Source organism: Otolemur garnettii, unplaced genomic scaffold (assembly GCF_000181295.1).
Source record: "Otolemur garnettii isolate 467f Iridium unplaced genomic scaffold, OtoGar3 scaffold00008, whole genome shotgun sequence".
Taxonomy (NCBI): domain Eukaryota; kingdom Metazoa; phylum Chordata; class Mammalia; order Primates; family Galagidae; genus Otolemur; species Otolemur garnettii.
The window spans coordinates 13,576,479-13,595,084 of record NW_003852403.1 but is presented as its reverse complement, the minus strand read 5'-3'; the positions used below and the strand labels follow the sequence as shown (position 1 = coordinate 13,595,084).

The 18,606-nt window shown below is 46.2% G+C and overlaps 1 protein-coding gene and 1 non-coding gene across 2 annotated transcripts in view; one reads left to right on the top strand and one right to left on the bottom strand.

The window, feature by feature from the left end:
• Window positions 1-18,606, top strand: part of CHST3 (carbohydrate sulfotransferase 3) — a 46,323-nt gene that overhangs the window by 11,554 nt on the left and 16,163 nt on the right. The window lies entirely within an intron of this gene.
• Window positions 15,256-15,316, bottom strand: LOC111723199. Its single transcript, XR_002771790.1, has one exon. It is a non-coding gene; the product is annotated as a U7 small nuclear RNA (small nuclear RNA).

Sequence of the window (18,606 nt, the reverse complement as noted above, 5' to 3'; positions counted from 1 at the left end):
TTTTTTTTTTTTGGTTGCAGTTGTCATTATTTAGCAGGCCCAGGCCGGGCTTGAATCCGCCAGCCTCAGTGTATGTGGCTGGCACCCTACTTACTGTGTTACAGGCGCCAAGCCTATAAAGTCTCATTTTACAGATGACATTGCTGAGGCCCAGAGAGGTTAGGGTGATTTGTCCAAGGTCACCCCAGCCAGGGTTCAAACCTATGGCTGTCAAACTCCAAATATGCTGGAGCCATTAACTGTAAATGAAGCCAGCAGAGAACCACAGGGCAGTGGAGTGTACCCAACATTTGCCCAATGAATTGTGCAGTGCAGACAAGAAGTGCTGAGGACTTTTCAGCTCAGAGTGGGGGTCACTCCTGAGAGCTTTTTGGAGACTGTGGATGCATTTCCAGAGGTGGCAGAGAGCGCCCAGCTTCCTTGGCTGTGCAAATTCTGCTGATGTGGGCATTTGGGGTGAGAGGTTTCTTTAAACCTCTGTTGATTCTTCTCTCTGGAAGGAGCACAGGGACTCAGAGAGGTGTCTGTCCTGGTTTTGGTGAGCCAGACCTGGAAAAGGAGTGTGAGTCAAGCTAGGGGCCCAGTGCCAGCTTCCCTGGCCCAGTGTGTGAGTGCAGGATGCCAGCCCTGCTGCTGTTGCTGCTGCTGCCTCTGCTGCTGCTGTGACTCCCAGCTCTTGCCTGGTACCTCCCTGGGCCAAGCCTTGTGCAGAGTGACACCCTCTCACCCTCACCACAGCCTTGCAAGGGAGGCATGGTAATCTCCATTTTCTAGGTAAAGACACTGAGGCCTGGAGAGGGGTTCTGGCTGATTGGCTTCAGCAGGAAAGAGGTGGAACTTAAGTTTTCCTTCTGCAAAGAGAGGGCCAGAGAACCAGTTTCTTCCTGGAGGAGTGTGGAGCCAGCCTGCCCTGCTCTCTGCCACTGGGCAGTGCAAGCCTGTTGAGCTCTCTCTGTTCTGGGCTGGCACTTCTGATTCATTCTGTAGTCACTGGGTGCCTGTGCGTTAGAATGAATGACCCTCTGGGGTAAGAGAAAAGTTCTGCACATCATTGTACCGCAGGCCCCAGTTCTATGTGCTCTGAATAACTCCAGTCCCCTTTGCACAAGGATTTCTGAGAACCCCTGGGAATGCTAATAAGTCCCAAGCACAGGGTGGTTCCCCCTGCACTTACCGTCTCAGCCCCAATCCCCAACCCTCCTCCTCTACAACCTCTGGCCTGATTGCTACATTGATAATTTCTGCAGAGGTGTCACTTTCTTGCAGAAAAGGTAGACTTTGAAGTCAGACCTAAGGTCAGTTTTGCTTCTCTTTGCCCCCCAATTTTCCTTTCTGGGATAAAATTTTATCTTTGTCTCTGCCTAAATTCAAAGACCTGTTAAAATGACTTTTCCCAAGTAAAAGAGTCTAACCTCAAAAGAAGTCTGCCACTTGCTCTACAGGTGGGAAACTTGTACATACTTTTATCTTTAGTTGTATTAAGTTTTGTAAAATAAATAATACGTGACCATAGTACAATGTTGAAAAGGCACAAAAAGCTACATATTTCCATGCCTGACTCAGACCTCAGGTCCCTCCATAGAAGCAACCAGCATTATCACATTCGTGTGTGAAAGCCGCTTTTTAAAAAAAAAATTTGTTTCGTATTTTTTGAGACAGTGTCTCTCTGTTGCCTAGGCTAGAGTACAGCGGCACAATCATAGTTCACAGCAACCATAAAATCCTGGGCTTAAAGTGATCCTTCTGCCTCAGCCTCCTGAGTAGCTGGGACTATAGGCATGCTCCACCATGCCTGGCTAATTTGTTTTGTTTTCTTTTAATTTTTATTTTTTTGTAGAGATAGGATCTTCCTATGTTGCCCAAGCTAGTCTGGAGCTCTTGGCCTCCAGTAATCCTGCCTCAGCTTTCCAAGTAGCTGGGACTACTGGTGCATGCCACCATATCTGGCTAATTTTAAAAAAAAATTTTTATGGTAGGGTCTTGATATGTTGCTCAGCCTGGTCTTAAATTCCTGGCCTCAAGCAATCCTCCTGCCTCTACTTCCCAAAGTGCTAGGATTACAGGGGTGAACTACCATGCCCAGGATAAACTGATTTTAAATTACTCAGTTTTAAAATCATTAAAATTCTACCTTTTTTTTTTTTTTCGAGACAGAGACTCAAGCTGTCTCCCTGCGTAGAGTGCTGTAGCATCACAGCTCACAGCAACCTCCAACTCCTGGGCTCAAACAAGTCTCCTGCCTCAGCCTCCCAAGTAGCTGGGACCACAGGCGCCCACCATAACGCCTGGCTATTTTTTGGTTGTAGCCATTATTGTTGTTTGGCAGGCCTGGGCTGGATTCGAACCTGCCACCTTAGGTGTATGTGGCTGGTGCCTTAGCCACTTGAGTCTGGGTTCTCTATTTCAACATTAGGTCTACCAAGGCATAACCTGGAAAATTACTGGCCCTGGAAATAGCATGAGGGCCCCCCTGCAGAGTCCAGCTCTGCGTGGGACTGTTATTATGATAATTGCCTATGATCACTGCTAAGAGGTTCGCTGCCCACAGTCCCAGTCACCTTGGACTCCGTCTATACAGCACAAATGGACATCCCCACATCCACCATCCATCCCCTGTAGCTCTTGGGAGCCAGCCCCAGCCTGTCCACTCAGCTCAGGCCTACCATTCTCCAGGCTCCATTTTTCTCTGTTGCTGGAGCTATGAGATCAGAGGCTGGCAAAGGTGATATGACCAGACTATGCTGCCTCTTGGCCATACTCTGTATTCAGAATCCCCTAAACTTGACTTTCTTAAAAAAGGCCTCCCACCAACTGGCTCTGAGCCACTTGTTGAGAAGGGTGGTCCATGTAGCGTTTAAAGGTAGTAGTGACAACACCACCACTTCCTTGGACTGAACCCTGCTTCCATCCTAGGCACCACACCAGCCATTTTACAGGCATTTTGTCTTCATGGTAGCCCTGTAAGGTAGCATTGCTGTCCCCACTTGGCAAAGGAGGAATGAAGCCAAAGAAGTCAGTCATTTGCTTGGTCACTTGTAGAAAGTGGCTCAGTGGAGCTTGGAACCCCAACATGCTGCTGGGCTCCTGTCACCAGATTCCTAAAGCTGGTGGTTGCCAGGCCTCCCAGCAGGGTATCTTGGGGCTCAGCGACCAATTCATTTCCTCTGCAGGGTGACCTCTCATTCCCTACAGCTAATTTAATAGCAAGGCCAGTAATCAGGCTGGGGCACAGTGATTCACACCTGTAATCCTAGCACTCTGGGAGGCCCAGGTGGGTAGATTGCTTGAGCTCAGGAGTTCCAGACCAGCCTGAAAGAGTGAGACCTTGTCTCTACTAAAAATAGAAAAATTAGCCAAGCACGGTGGCACATACCTGTAGTCCCAGCTATTCAGGAGTCTAAGATAGAAGGAATTCTTAAGCCCTGAAGTTTGAGGTTTTTGTGAACTATGAAGCACTCTACCCAGGAAGGCAGAGCTAGACTCTGTCTGAAAAAAAAAACAAAAACAAAGATTAGCAATCGTAGTAAGTGACCCTCAACTCTTTACTCTGTGCAAGGCATTGTTCTAGGACTTAGGCACTGTCATCATACCCTGTTTACAGGAGGGAAGGCTGAGACACAGGAGCTTGTATGGAGAGCAGCCTCTGTTGAAAGGGTAGCAAGGGAGCAGCCTTTGGGATGCAAGGAGGATTCCTACTGTATGCAGAGGAGAGCATCCTGCCTCTATCTGCTCTGTTGATTATTTGAAAATGGCCTTGAAGGACTTGTTCAGCACAGTTTGGTGGGCCAAAAACAGGAGTGTTCAAGGCACAGCTAGGTGATATCTGGCCCCTCCTCCCATTCCCACCAGGCTGCCTCCTCCGTGTCTGACCTTGGCAGCCCAATGTCAAGGGGAAGTTCATCAACATAGCAGTTTTCTCCTTGGCCCTAGGATAGGTTCCTTCTTCCTTCTTCCCTTGCATGTTTATTCACTGTTATATAGCATGTTACCTCTGATAGGAGACCAAAGATGATAAGAGAGAAAAATAGGACTGGGAGAGGATTGTGTGCTCAGGAGACCCTGCCCTTCATTTCTTGGCCTCATTCCTCCAGCCAGATGACCTTGAGTAGGTCTCTTAGTTTCTCTTGGACCTCTGTTTCTCCTCTGGATAATGAAGAAGGTGGTGATAAGAATCTAACTTGAACAGGGGACTTGTGTGAGAATTGGGAGGTAACAAAAGGGGCTTTCTAAGGAGGTAAGTGTGACGGATGTATATAGGGCAGTTAGTACTAGTCCCTTGGGGGATTGGTTATGGTTGTGGGGCAGAAAGGAGTTTTGGACTCAGCCTCAAGGTAAAATTTGGCCAGGGACAGATGAGGGTGGGGATGGTGCTTAAGCTCTATCAGTCCTAGAGTAATGATTGCCTGCCTTCCCTTGGGGACTGTCTTCCTTTTTCTGTATTTCTACAGAGTGATGAACCCTCAGCTTTGAACCTTTTTTTTTTTGTGATAATGCTAGATGCTTAGTATGCAGACTTCAAGTATTTATTTTTTTTATCTACGAACAGATGGGTGAAAATACCCTAAGTATTTAATGTGATGGATAAATACAGAGAAGACAGTAACAAATCACCCCAGTCCCATTGTCTAGTTGGACCTGGTTAGCTATTTGGTCCACGTACTTGTGGGCACCTCACAGGCACATCTGTATGGGAGGAGGGGACAGAAAGTTTTATAAGCATGGGGAAAATGTACAATTTAATTCAACTTTAGGCCAGAGTTGTAAGAGGTTGTCTGCCCTGAAAACAGTCCTTCGCATCTGTCCACCACCTACGTGACGGCATCGGATGGGGGAACTCTCATACCATGATCTTCAAAATCTCCCCCATTTGAACAGATGACAGGAGGGGCACCTTCCTCAGTGAGTGCATTCCGGCCCTAGAACAGTAGCTTTCAAACTTTTTGATCAAAACTTCAGTCATACACACACACATATGACTGAAATGAAAGTTTTATAACTCATTTATCATTATCATACATGAAGCACTATGATATTTTCTTTTTCTTTCTTTTTTTTTTTTTTGAGACAAAAATCTCACTTTGTCGCCCCTGAAAGAGTGTGCCCTGGCGTCCTAGCTCACAGAAACCTCCAATTCTTGGGTTCAAGCAATTCTCTTGTCTCACCCTCCTGAGTAGCTGGGACTATAGGCCCCTACCACAATGCCTGGCTATTTTAAATTTTTTTTAATTTATGTTTTTATTAAATCATAACTGTGTATATTGATGCATTTATGGGGTTCAGTGTACTGATTTGATATACAGTGCAAAATGCTTACATTGAACTGATTAACCCATCCATCACCTCACTTATTTGTTGTGGTAAAACAATTATACTCTTTTCTTTCTTTCTTTCTTTCTTTTTTTGAGACAGAGTCTCAAGCTGTCACCCTGGGTAGAGTGCTGTGGCATCAGGCATCTTAGCTCACAGCAACCTCAAACTCTTGGGCTCAAGCAATTCTCTTGCCTTAGCTTCCCAAGTAGCTGAGACTATGGGTGCCCGCCACAACTCCTAGCTATTTTTGTTGTTGTTGTTGTTGCCATTGTTGTTTTAGCTGGCCTGGGCTGGGTTCGAACCCGCCGGCCTCAGTGTATGTGGCCAGCACCCTATACACTGAGCTATGGGCACCGCCAATACTTCTCTTAATAATTGTGAAATGTACCATCACATCATGCACATTAGGGTTGGGTTTCCCCAGATGTCCTCCTTCTTCCCGCCTCCCCTCTCCCCTCCCCTCTATCTCCTCTTCCCTTCTAATTTCTGGACTATAGTTACGTTTTGCCATTCGTATGAATGTGTAGGTGATTATATATTGATTTCATAGTAATATTGAATACATTGGATACTTTTTTTTCCATTCTTGAGATACTTTACTAAGAAGAATATGTTCCAACTCTATCCAGGTAAACATAAAAGATGTGAAGTCTCCAACTTTTTATGACTGCACAGTATTTCATGGTGTACATATACGACAATTTGTTAATCCATTCATGGGTCGATGGGCACTTGGGCTGTTTCCATGTCTTGGCAGTTATGAATTAGGCTGCAATAAACATTCTGGTGCAAATGTCTTTGTTGTAAAATGATTTTTGATCATCTGGGTATATACCTGGTAGAGGAATTGCAGGATCAAATGGTAGGTCTACTTTTGGTTCCTTGAGTATTCTCCAAACTTCTTTCCAAAAAGGTCATACTAGCTGGCGTTCCCACCAACCCAGCTGTTTTTTCAGAGATGGGGTCTGGCTCTTGCTCAGGCTCATCTCAAACCTGTGAGCTCAGGTGATCCATCTGCCTCGGCCTCCCAGAGTATTAGGATTGTAGGCATGAGATATTTTCTTTTCTTTTCTTTCTTTTTTTTTTCTTTTATAGACAGTCTTACTTTACCACTCTCAGTAGAGTCCTGTGGCATCACAACTCACAGCAACCTCCAGCTCTTGCCTCAGCCTCCCAAGTAGCTCAGACTACAGGCACCCACCACAACGCCTGGCTATTTTTTGTTGCAGTTTGGCTGGGGCCGTGTTCGAACCTGCCACCCTCAGTATATGGGGCCGGCATCCTACTCCCTGAGCCACAGGCGCTGCCCAGCATGAGATATTTTCTAATCTACACAATATTTTTGCATTAACAAAAAAACTGTCCAACCTACCAAATTGCACAATCTACAGTTTTAGAAGTGTCAGTCTAGAACAGTGATTTTTAAACCTGAGTATGCATCAAACTCACCTGCAAAGCTTGTTAAAACAGCTTGCTGGGCTACTCTCCCACCCCCGAGATTCTGATTCAGAATCTGGGGTGGAGCCTGAGAATTTGCGTTTCCCCATAGTTCCTGAGTATTGCGGATGCTGCTGGACTGAGGAGCCCGTTTTGAGACTCACCCTCCTAGGATATTTTTAAGGCAACGTGCTCTTTTGGCAAAGACCATCAGGGGATTCACTTTATTGAACAGCTGAGGATTGCTGATGACTAGCCCAAGAATTGTGGCTCCCTGAGATTTTTGAGGATGCTATGAGATCTTTGACACCATCCTCCCAAAATCCAGCTCACATTATTGATATAAAGTGCTGAATGTAGAAAAGGTCTGCTAAGCAAAAGGACATTTATGCCCTGCTCTGGTTGAATTACCTGCATCTCAAATCCCAAACCCACAGAACATAAAACCCTCTCAGATTTTTTTTAAACACTGTTCTTGCAGAGGCAGTGAAAGGCACCATTTACCATGTGGGTTTCACTTTCTGTTTTTTTAAAAGGAAGAAGGTAGGTCAGGCTTGACTGCAGGGAAGTCAAGACCCACCCCCAGCTCTGGTGGGGTCTGGTGGATCTCACTGGCTGTCCAGGGGTCCCCAGCTTTAACCGGAACCTTCCCGGGCATTGCAGCCAAGTGCCCACAGCAGCACTGAGGCTTTGCAGCCTGCCAACCTTGGAAAACAGCCTATATATATCCCAAATTGTTTCTGCTCCTCCAACTCAGGGACTCTTAGCTCCCAGCCCTAATCCTACTCCACCATAGCCTTGGGGCCCCCAAGCCCCCTCCCCAGCCTCCAAGCCCTCTAGAAGCCAGCCCTCAGCTGGGAGCAGCTTTGAGAGGGAGGGGAGTGTTAAATAGGCACAGAGCCCCTCTGTTCTAGTAACAATGGCCCGTTGATGACTGATTCTGCCCGGGTCAGCCCCCTTCACTGGACTTTGGGGAGGAGAAAGGACTCCAACCCCCCAGGCAGCCTTTTCTGGGTGTGAGGTTGATTCAGAGGCCTGAGCCTCCTTCTACCCACAGAACTTCATTCTTTGGCCCCTGACTTGGCAGGGAGAAACCACTCTCCTCTCACCCCTCCACTCCTTCCCTGGGGCAGTGAGGAGCCCCAGGAGTAATTCAGTTCAGTCCAATTCAGCAACATTTATGGAGTAGCTCCTGGGCACTCAGGTTTGGTACTATGTAGCTGTGGGGAATAAGAATAGCTGCTAACATGAATTCAGTGCTTAGGACATGCAACCCACCCCTGACTGCCCAGTGGTCACCAGGGAGCTTATACAAATTCCCATGCCCAGCCTGACCAAGAGCAAGACCCTGTCTCTACTAAAAATAGAAAAACTAACTGGATGTTGTGGCATATGACTGTAGTCTCAGCTTCTTGGAAGCTGAAGCGAGGCGATTGCTTAAGCCAGGGAGTTTGAGGTTGCTGTGAACTTTGATGCCATGGAACTTGACCCACAGTGACAGTGTGAGACTCTGTCTCAAAGGAAAAAAAAGTCACATGCAAGCTGGGTGCAGTGGCACATGCCTATCCTACCTACTCTGGAGGCCGAGGCAGGAGGATTGCTTGAGCCCAGGAGTTTAGGCTGCAGTGAGCTATGATCACACCTGTGAATAGCTACACATTGTAGCCTGGGCAACATAGTGAGACCCTCTTAAAAAAAATTCTGTGCACAAACCTCTCTTTTCAGAATCTTCAGAGGGGGACCACTAGCATTGATATATTTTCAAAGCTCTCAAGGTGATTCTTGTGCCCATCTGGGAGTAAGCATCACCAGCCTGTCTAGAGATGACGACATATGAATCCACAGCACCTGTGGATATGTTACCTTGCATCAGAAAAGGGACTTTGCAGATGAGATTAAAGAGGTCCAGAGAGTTGTCCGAAGTCACACAACAAGTTGGTGACAGGTCCTGAAAGACCATTTCCTGGCCAGGACTGATCTGCCCACTGCAATTCAGAGAAAACCCAGATGTACTGGATCTCCCCAGCCAATGCTGCACAGCTGGCATGGCCCTCCAATCTTCTTCACTCCAAGGCCATGCCTGATTGACCTGCTGGGGGCGTCCAGGGCAGTTGCAGGGGCACTGCTTGGAGACCTGTCCTGACCTGGTCTCACAGATCTCAGTGCCTGCAGCTACTGGTCCTAGCTCCTTTCCTGGGACTGCTGATAGAGGGTCAGATACTGTGTCCTTTCCTCCAGAGTCCTGTCCCCTTTTTCTTCTCCCCTCACTTGAGGATGGGGCTTCCTTCTTCAGCTTCCCCTTTAGAAAGTTCCCATGTATATATCACTGCACATGAGTAGATCCCAGGCGGGTCACCTGCCCATAGTTATGCAAAAACCCACTCAGTTACGTTCCAGGTTGAACTCAACTAGTTCACTCTCCTGTCCCAGGGAGGCCATTTCTACTCAGTCTAACTGCCCCACCTCTAGTTCCATTTTCCCATCTTTTTTTGTTTTTCTTTTTGTTGCTGTTTTCCTTTGTTTTTGTTAATCAGGCCCAGAACAAGGTTCGAACACACTGCCCCTGGTGTGCGGGGCTGGTGCACTAACCACTGAGCAATAGCACCCAGCTAGATTATTTTTCAGTGATCTCTTTAAACCTTCCCTACTGTTATGGGAGCTAGTTTTCTTTTTTTCCCTTTTTCTTTCTTTTCTTTTCTTCTCCTTTTTTCTCTTTTAATTATACTTTTTTCAGTAACAGTAGATTCACATGAAGTTTTAAAAAATAATACAGAGAAGGGTGGTATCTGTGGCTCAGTGAGTAGGGCACCAGCCCCATATACTGAGGGTGGCAGGTTCAAACCCAGCCCCAGCCAAACTGCAACAAAAGAAATAATAATAAAAATAATACAGAGAGAGCCCATGCACCTGTTAGTCAGTTCCCCCAGTGGTAACATCTTACACAACTCTAGTCTAATATCACAACCAGGATACTGGCCTTGATATAGTCAAGATGCAGAAAGTTCATCACCACGAGGATCACAGGAACCCTTGTGTTGTTTGTCGCCTTATTTTTTATTTTTTTTTTGAGACAGAGTCTCTCTAACTCTGTTGCCCCAGACTATAGTGCCGTGTGGTCTCAGCCTAGCTCATAGCCACCTCAAACACCTCGCTCAAGCGATCCTCCTGTCTCAGCCTCCCAAGTAGCTGGGACTACAGGTGCTCACCACCATGCCTGGCTAATTTTCCTTTTCTTTTCCGTTCTTTTTTTTTTTTTGAGACAGAGCCTCAAGCTGTCACCCTGGATAGAGTGCTGTGGCATCACAGCTCACAGCAACCTTCAACTCCTGGGCTTAAGTGATTCTCTTGCCTCTGCCTCCCAAGTAGATGGGACCACAGGCGCCCGCCACAATGCCTGGCTATTTTTTGGTTGTAGTTGTCATTGTTGTTTGGCAGGCCCGGGCTGGATTTGAACCCACCAGCTCTGGTGTATGTGGCTGGTGCCTTAGCCGTTTGAGCTACAGGCGCCGAGCCAAATTTTTCTATTTTTGTAGAGACGAGGTCTTGCTCTTGCTCAGGATGGTCTTGAACTCCTGAACTCAAGTTATCCACCCACCTCTGCCTTCAGAGTGCTACTATTACAGGGTGAGCCACTATGCCTGGCCTCTGTTGCCCTTTTATACCTATACTCAATTCCCTCCCACGCTCTTCCCTTCCTTAATTCTTGGCAATATTAATCTGCTGTCTTATCATTTTATCATTTCAGGGATGTTATATAAATGGAATCATGTGGTATGTAACCTTTTGTGATTCCTTTTTCCACTCAGCACAATTCCATCGAAATTCATCCACGTTTTTGTGTGTATCAGTGTTCCCATTGCCTAGGATACTGTGGTTGTTGGATACCAGGTATAGCTGGTGTTTAATAGATCACTCACATATGGTCCTGGAAGCTCCCCAAGCACTGTGTCCTGAGTTAAGCAAGGAGCACAGAGCCATTCTTCTGGCATCCCTCCCTGGCCAGCAGCAGATTCTGCAGCCCTTTGCCCATTTGGCCTTGCTGGCAGCTCCCCTGGGTATAGACAGCAGCTCCTGCTTGTCTCCCAGATTCCTGAGATGAAGTTGGTTGCCCTAAAAGTAGTGGTTGTCAATTTTTGCTAATTTTAGATTGGAATCACCTAAGGAGCTTTAAAGAGTCCTGATACCCAGGGTCTACTCATAGTCATGGCACCCCTTCCAGCTGGGTACCCCTCTCCCCATTCAATTACAGCCCTCCAGGCACCCCCTTCCCATTGATAACCTTGGCTTGGAGCTGAAATGGACTTGCCCTCCAAGCTGAGAAACTTCAAACTATATGGCCATGGCCATATCCTGGTGTTTCCAGGCCTAGGCCCGGTGTGTTAGGTGTGTGTGACTCTCCAAATTAATGTTGGAAAGGTGGGTGCTGGGTCAATAGCAATAGCCACAGTAGGCAAGACATGTCTGGGCTGGTGCACAGGAAAAGCCCAAGTGAATCAGCCAATGTCTTTCCCTTACAGCAGCTTGTAGCCCAGCAGGGAGAGTGATGTTCCCAAGGAATAGAAACCAGCAGTCCCATTGGCATAGAAACCAGCAGTTCCATTGGCATAGAAGGGCTCTGGGTGACATTTTTCCAGACTAGCAATAATGATCAGCCTGTGTGCAGTTTTCCCTATGTTCAGAGCCCCACACAGCTTCTCTGATGCTCACAAGCCTATGGGGCCAGCCTAGGCACAGAGAAATTAAATTCCTTGCCCAGCATTGTCAGAGAGTAGGTGGGAGAGCTGGGACCCACCCACGTCTGTCTCAGTCCAGGATTCCTTTGTGGCCATACATTAGCCCAGAGGACAGCGTCAGACACATGCGGCAGCAACCCCTGCTGTCCCACAGATCCAGGGCTTAGATGGTAAGCACAAGCTCCTGGTGAAAGAGAAGAGGCTGGGGTTCCCCTTTTTGTCCCAGGAATATAACCCCTTTCTGCTATCACTGGGGCCATTACGTGGAAGCTTGAGGCTGTGGGATGCCAACTTAATCCCAGAGACTCTGATTCCTCTGCATGAAGACAGCGGGAACACTCAGAAGTAGGGTTGGAAGAAAACAGAGAGCAAAAAAATTCTCCTCTCTGTCCTGTCCCTTACTTGGATTCTCTAGGAACAGAAGAACTCAAAGTCTCCTTACGAAAGTCAGTAAGTAAGACAGAGCAGGACTGGGGAGTCCTGGGCTTGTACATGGGGAGTTTTTCTCCACCTACTTATCTCAGAAATTGTATCATAGAGCTGTCCTTACAGAGGTGCAGGCAAAATAGGAAAGCTGTGTGCACTGGGGGCTGGCCCCTGGTCCCACCACAGGTACCTGTATCTGTGCATGCCCGCATGTGGTTAAGACGCTGCTGATCAATAAAACTGACAAAAGCTTCAAAACCCACCAATGAGCACAGAATTTTGCAGTAATGGGCTTGACCAAAACAGGATTAATAGGGGACACGGGGAATGAGAGAAGAACACAAACTCCAAGGCCCAGAATGTTCCTAGCCTTCGTTAGGAATAAAGTAGGGGCAGCAAATATGTGGCATGCCTGTCAACCCTTCCCCTATCAGCACACATAGCACTATCGCTATTCAACTGCTACATTCTTTCCCAGAAAACTTTCTCATCATAGTGCTCTAGGCTTCCAATACCAGCCTATTGGCTTTTGCTTATGGGGTTAAAAACTATTTGCTGCCCTCAGCTTAACAGCATTCTCTGGATCAAGACACTGGAAGCCAAGTCATCATCTTTGTCAGGCTCCCTCTTGCTTGTTCTGGGTTAGGTTCATCTCAAAGCTTTTTTTTTTTTTTTTTTGAGCCGCTCTCACTTTGTCACCCTTGGTAGAGTGCTATGGCATCATGGCTCACAGCAACCTCAAACACCTGGGCTGAAGTGATTTTCTTTTTCTTTTGAGACAGAGTCTTACTTTGCTGCCCTCAGTAGAATGCCGTGACATCATAGCTCACAGCAACCTGAAACTCTTGGGTTCAAGCGATTCTCTTGCCTCAGCCTCCCAAGTACTGGGACTACAGGCACCCCCTACAACACCTGGCTATTTTCTTTGTTGCGGTTGTCATTGCTGTTTTTAGCTAGTCCAGGCTAGGTTCGAACCCGCCAGCCTCAGTGTATGTGGCTGGCGCCCTATACACTGAACAACAGGTGCTGCCATTGAACAGCATTTCTTATCATTCCAAAGAGAGCTAGCTGCCTCTTTCTTTTTAATCATTACAGAGTACTGCACTGATAAATGTAAATGTACCTAACATTTAGCTAACAAGTTGTTTTGCCTATTAACATGCATTAAGGTCATGGTCAGCTTTTTGCAACTATAAACAATTTAGTATTGTATGTCTTTGTTTTATCCATCCAAATGTATCTGCAAGATTAATTCCTAGAAGTTGAATTGCTGGGTCAAAGAGTGTCTCAGTCTGCATAGGGTGCTGTAACAAAATACCATACTGGGAAGCTTATAAACAACAGAAATGTACTGCTCACAGTTTCAGAAGCTGGGAAGTCCAAAATCAAGACACCATCAAAACTGGTCTGTGAGGTCTGATGAGGGCTTGCTCTCTGTGTCAAGGATGGCACTGAGTCAGGCACCGTGGTGCATGGTGGCTCATGCCTGTATGCCCAGTACTTTGGAAGGCTGATGTGGGAGAACTGAATGAAGCCAGGAGTTCATGACCAGTTTGAGCAATATAGCAAGGCCGCTCACCTCTATAAAACATGTAAAAATGCTCCAGGCATGGTGGTATGTGCCTGTAATCCTAGCTGCTTAGGAGGCTGAGATAGGAGGATTATTTGAGCCCAGGAGTTTGAAGCTATGGTGAGCTGTCATTATGCCACTCTACTTCACCCTGAGTGGACTCTATCTCTAAATTTAAAAAAAAAAAAAAAAAGATGACACCTACCTCCTCTGCCCTTACATGATGGAACAGGCCAGAAACCCCCCCTCAGTTCTCTTATTCATGGAGGGTTTATGTCTGCTCTATATGTGCACTAATCCCACGCATAAGGGTTCTGCCCTCAAGACCTCGTCACCTCCCAAAGGCCCTACCTTATATATGAACTCATTGGATAATAGGATACAATATAAAAACATTGGAGAGACACAAACGTTTAGACCATGGGAAAGAGTATGTATATTTAAAATTGTGATGGTTTGGCTAAATTGTCCTTCACAAAGTAAAAGCACACCCCCCTCCACATCATGAGAGAATCCTATGGATTAGGACAGGATGGTGCAGTAATAATTAGACCCCCAAATCTCACGCTTAACACAGCACAGGTTTATTTTTCTCTTGCATCACCTCTGATGCACATGGGATGCCTCTCTAAGTAGCATCTCAGGGACCAGGCAGCTTCCATAGTGAACTAAGACGGTTGGAACATGTGATCTCTAGTGTTGTCACAGCAAGGGGGAGAAGTCCCAAGGAACGTGTGGGGCAGTTTTAAGGCCTAGGCCTTGAAGTGACTGACGTGACTTTTCAACCACTGCTACCGGTGGGGTCCAGTCATCTGACCTCAGCCACCTGCAGGAGAGGCTGGACATGTGGAGAGGTGCATGGCCACGTGATGAGCATCGCATCTCTGCCAGTCTCTGCCAGTCTCTTCTCCAGAACTCACCCACACAGCGTATTTTGGGACATCTAATTCTTCACCAGTGGAATGTGTGAGAACGCCGCATCGCATAGACTGTCATTCTGATTTGCTCGTCTGTGCTTTCTTCAGACAGTTGCTCTCAGCCTTTTTCTGCTGAAGGGCTGGTAGAAGGTTATGTTTACACTTGAGACACATTATGTGGCCTTGCTCAGATTTTCCCCAAACCCTGAAACCTTTTATGGGGAAGCCTTAAGATTTTTTATTTTGAAGCTGGGTGCGGTGGCTGGCACCTATAATCCTAGCACTCTGGGAGGCCAAGGCAGATGGATTGCCTGAGCTCAAGAGTTTGAGACCAGCCTGAGAAAGAGTGAGACCTGTTTCTTAAAAGAAATAGCCAGGCAGGTACCTGTACATGGGAGGCTGAGGCAAGAAGATCACTTGAGCCCAGGAGTTTGAGGTTGCTGTGAGCTATGACACCACGTGCTCTACCTGAGGCAACGAGATTCTGTTTCAAAAAAAAAAGAAAAGATTTTTTATTTTGGCTGTTACAAGCATAACCTTGCAGGTATTATTACGTGTTCTACCACAATAAAGTGAATATCAGCATAAAGTGAGTCGCACGAATTTGTTGGTTTCCCCAGGCATATAAAAGTTATGTTTATACTGTGGTCTGTAGGTGTGTGATAACATTATGTCTATAAAAACAATATACCTACCTAATTTGAAAATACGTTATTGCTGTAAAATACTAATGATCAACCTTTAGCAAGTTGTCATCTTTGTGCTGGTGGAGAATCTTACTTCAGTGTCAATGGCTTGTTGACTGATGTGGTGGTGGTTGTTGAAGTTGGGCTGGGTGGCAGTCTTTTCTTTTGGGGGTTTTGAGGGTTTTCCAGTGAAGCCAGAAAACCTGCTAGACTTATTCTAAAAGAGCTATAACACTTGTAGCAATTTTTAAAAATAAGACAATGATAAAGTTAGCTGCATCAATTGACTCACCCTTTCACAACGGATTTCTCTGTAGCAGGAATTGCTGTTTAATAGCATTTTACCCATGGCAGAGCTCCTTTCAAAAATGGAGTCAGTGCTCTCAAACCTTGCTGCTGCTCTCTCACCAGTATGGAATATTCTAAATCTTTCGTTGTCATTTCAGCAGTGTTCACAATATCTTCACAAGGTAAATTCCTATATTGATGACTGTAGAGTTGGGGGTCTCCCTTTGTTGCCCAAGCTGGTCTCAAACTCCTCAAACTCAAGGGATCCATCTGCCTCTGCCTCCCTGGGATTAATAGGTGTAAGCCACCACACGTGGCCTCATGGAATAAATATTGTCTCAAGAAGCCACCTTCTGGCTCGGCGCCTGTAGCTCAGCGGCTAGGGCACCAGCCACATACACAGGGCTGGCAGGTTCAAATCCAACCCGGGCCTGCCAAACAACAATGACAACTACAACCAAAAAATAAAAGTAGCCGGGTGTTGTGGCGGGTGCCTATAGTCCCAGCTACTTGGGAGGCTGAGGCAAGAGAATCACTTAAGCCCAAGAGTTTGAGGTTGCTGTGAGCTGTGATGCCATGGCACTTTACTGAGAGTGACAAAGCGAGATTCTGTCTCAAAAAAAAAAAAAGCCACCTTCTTTGCTCGTTCATAAAAAGCAACTGTTTTATCATGAGATTGCAGCAATTCAGTCACATCTTCAGGTCCCACTTCTAACCCTGGATCTCTTGTCGTTTCTACCACTGGTGAAATAGTGGAGCTACCTCCTCCACTGAAGTCTTTTTTTTTTGAGACAGAGTTTCACTATGTGGCCCTTGGTAGAGTACCATGGCATCACAGCTCACAGCAACCTAAAACTCTTGGGGTCAAGCGATTCTCTTGCCTTAGCCTCCCAAGTAGCTGGGACTACAGGTGCCCTCCACAACATCTGGCTATTTTTTTATTGTTGTTTAGCTGGCCTAGGCCAGATTCAAACCCGCCAGCCTTGGTGTATGTGGCTGGCACCATAACCACTGTGCTATGGATGCCAAGCCTCCATTGAAGTCTCAAAACCCTCCAGGTCATTCATGAAGATTGGAATAGCCAGAGGCAGTGGTGCATGCCTGTAGTCCCAGCTACTCAGGAGGCTGAGACAGGAGGATCGCTTGAGTCCAGGAGTTCTGGGCTATAGTGCTCTATGCTGATCGTGTGCCTGCACTTAGTTTGGCATCAATATGGTGACCTCCCAGGAGCATAGGGCCACCAGGTTGCCTAAGGAGGGGTGAACTGGCCCAGGTTGGAAATGGAGGAGGTCAAAACTCCCATGCTGATCAGTAATGGGGTCGTGCCTGTGAATAGCCACTGCACTCCAGCCTGGGCAACATAGCGAGACCCCTTCTCTAGGAAAAAAAAAAAAAAAAGATCAGAATCAACTTCTTCCAAACTCCTGTTAATGCTGATATTTTGACTTCCTCCCGTGAATCACAAATGTTCTTAATGGCATCTAGGATGGTGAATCCTTTTCAGAAGGTTTTCAATTTACTTTGCTGAGATCCAGCACTAGGAATGTATGGCAGCAATAGCCTTAGAAAATATATTTCTTAAATTATAGGACTTGAAAGTCAAAGTTACCCCTTGATCTATGGGTGGCATAATGGAAATTGTGTTAGCAGGCATGAAAACAGCATTCACCTCCTTATACATCAGAGCTCTTGGGTTATCCAAGAGCATTGTCAATGACTAGTAATATTTTGAAAGGAAACTTTTTCTCTTTAGTAGGGTTGAACAGTAGGGTTGAAATATTAAATTGGCTGGGCAAAGTGGCTTACATCTGTAATACTAGCACTTTGAGAGGCCAACGCAGGAATATTCTTTGAGTATAGGAGTTTGAGACAAGCCTGGGCAACATAGCACAGCCAGATCTCTTAAAAAACTAGCCAGGCGTGGTGGTATGCCCCTGTAGCCATAGTCCAGTTACAGGAAGAAGCATCACTTGAGCCCAAGAGTTTGAGGTTGCAGTGAGCTATGATGACACCACTGCTGTCTAGCCAGGGAAACAGCACAAGACCTGTCTCTAAATAAATAAATAAGTACATACATAAATACACAAAATAATAAAATAATAAAATACACAAAATAAACCATGCTATAAACACATGTGCTGTCATCCAGACTTCGTTGCTCCATTTACAGAGCATGGGCAGAGTAGATTTAGCATAATTCTTAAGGGCCCTAGGATTTTGGAATGGTCAATGAGCACTGGCTTCAAATTAAAGTCATCAGCTGCATTAGTCCCTAACAAGAGAGTCAGCCTAGTTTCTGAAGCTTTGAAGCCAGGCATTGGTTTCTCCTCTCTAGCTATGAAAAGCCCTTGGTGGCATTTTCTTCCCACGTAAGCCTTCGTCTCCATTGATAATCTGTTGTCCAGTGGAGCCGCTCTCATCAGTGATTTTGGCTAGATCTCAGGGATAACGTGCAGCTTCGGAGTCAGCGCTGCTGCATCACCCTGCACTTTTACATTATTATAGATTTCTTTCCTTAAACCTTGTGAACCAGCCTCTGCTAGCTTCCAACCTTTCTTCTACAGCTTTCTCACCTCAGGGCCTTGCTCTGGATTAGGCTTTGGCTTAAGGAATGGAGCAGCTGGTTTGATCTTCTGTCCTGACAGCTAACACTTTCCCCATATCACCAGCAAGTCTGTCTCACTTTCCTATCACTCACGTGTGCACTGGAGTAGCACTTTGGATTTCCATCAAGAGGTTTTCCTTTGCATTCACACTTGGGCTGTCTGTGTGAGAGGCCTAGCTTTGGGCCTGTATTGGGTTTCAACATGCCTTCCTCGCTGTGCTTATTTCTAGCTTTTGATTTCAATGGAGAGATGACCCTTTATTTCACTTGACCACTTAGAGGACATTGTAGGGTTATTAAATGGCCTCATTTCAGTATTGTTGTGCATCAAGGAATAGGGAGACCCAAGGAGGGGGAGAGATACAGGAGGAACAATTGATCGTTGGAGCAGTCAGAACACACACATTTATCAGTTAAATTTGCCGTCTGCTACAGGCGCCATTTGTGGTGCTCTGGAGCAATTATAATAATAACACAAAAGATCACTGATTACAAATCACCATGATAGATGTAATGATGACAAAGTTTGACGGGAACAATGAACACTATTTGGGTGATTGGCACACGTAAGGCTACTCAAGCTTTATAAGAGCGATCCATGGCTTGGCGTCTGTGGCTCAAGTGGCTAAGGCGC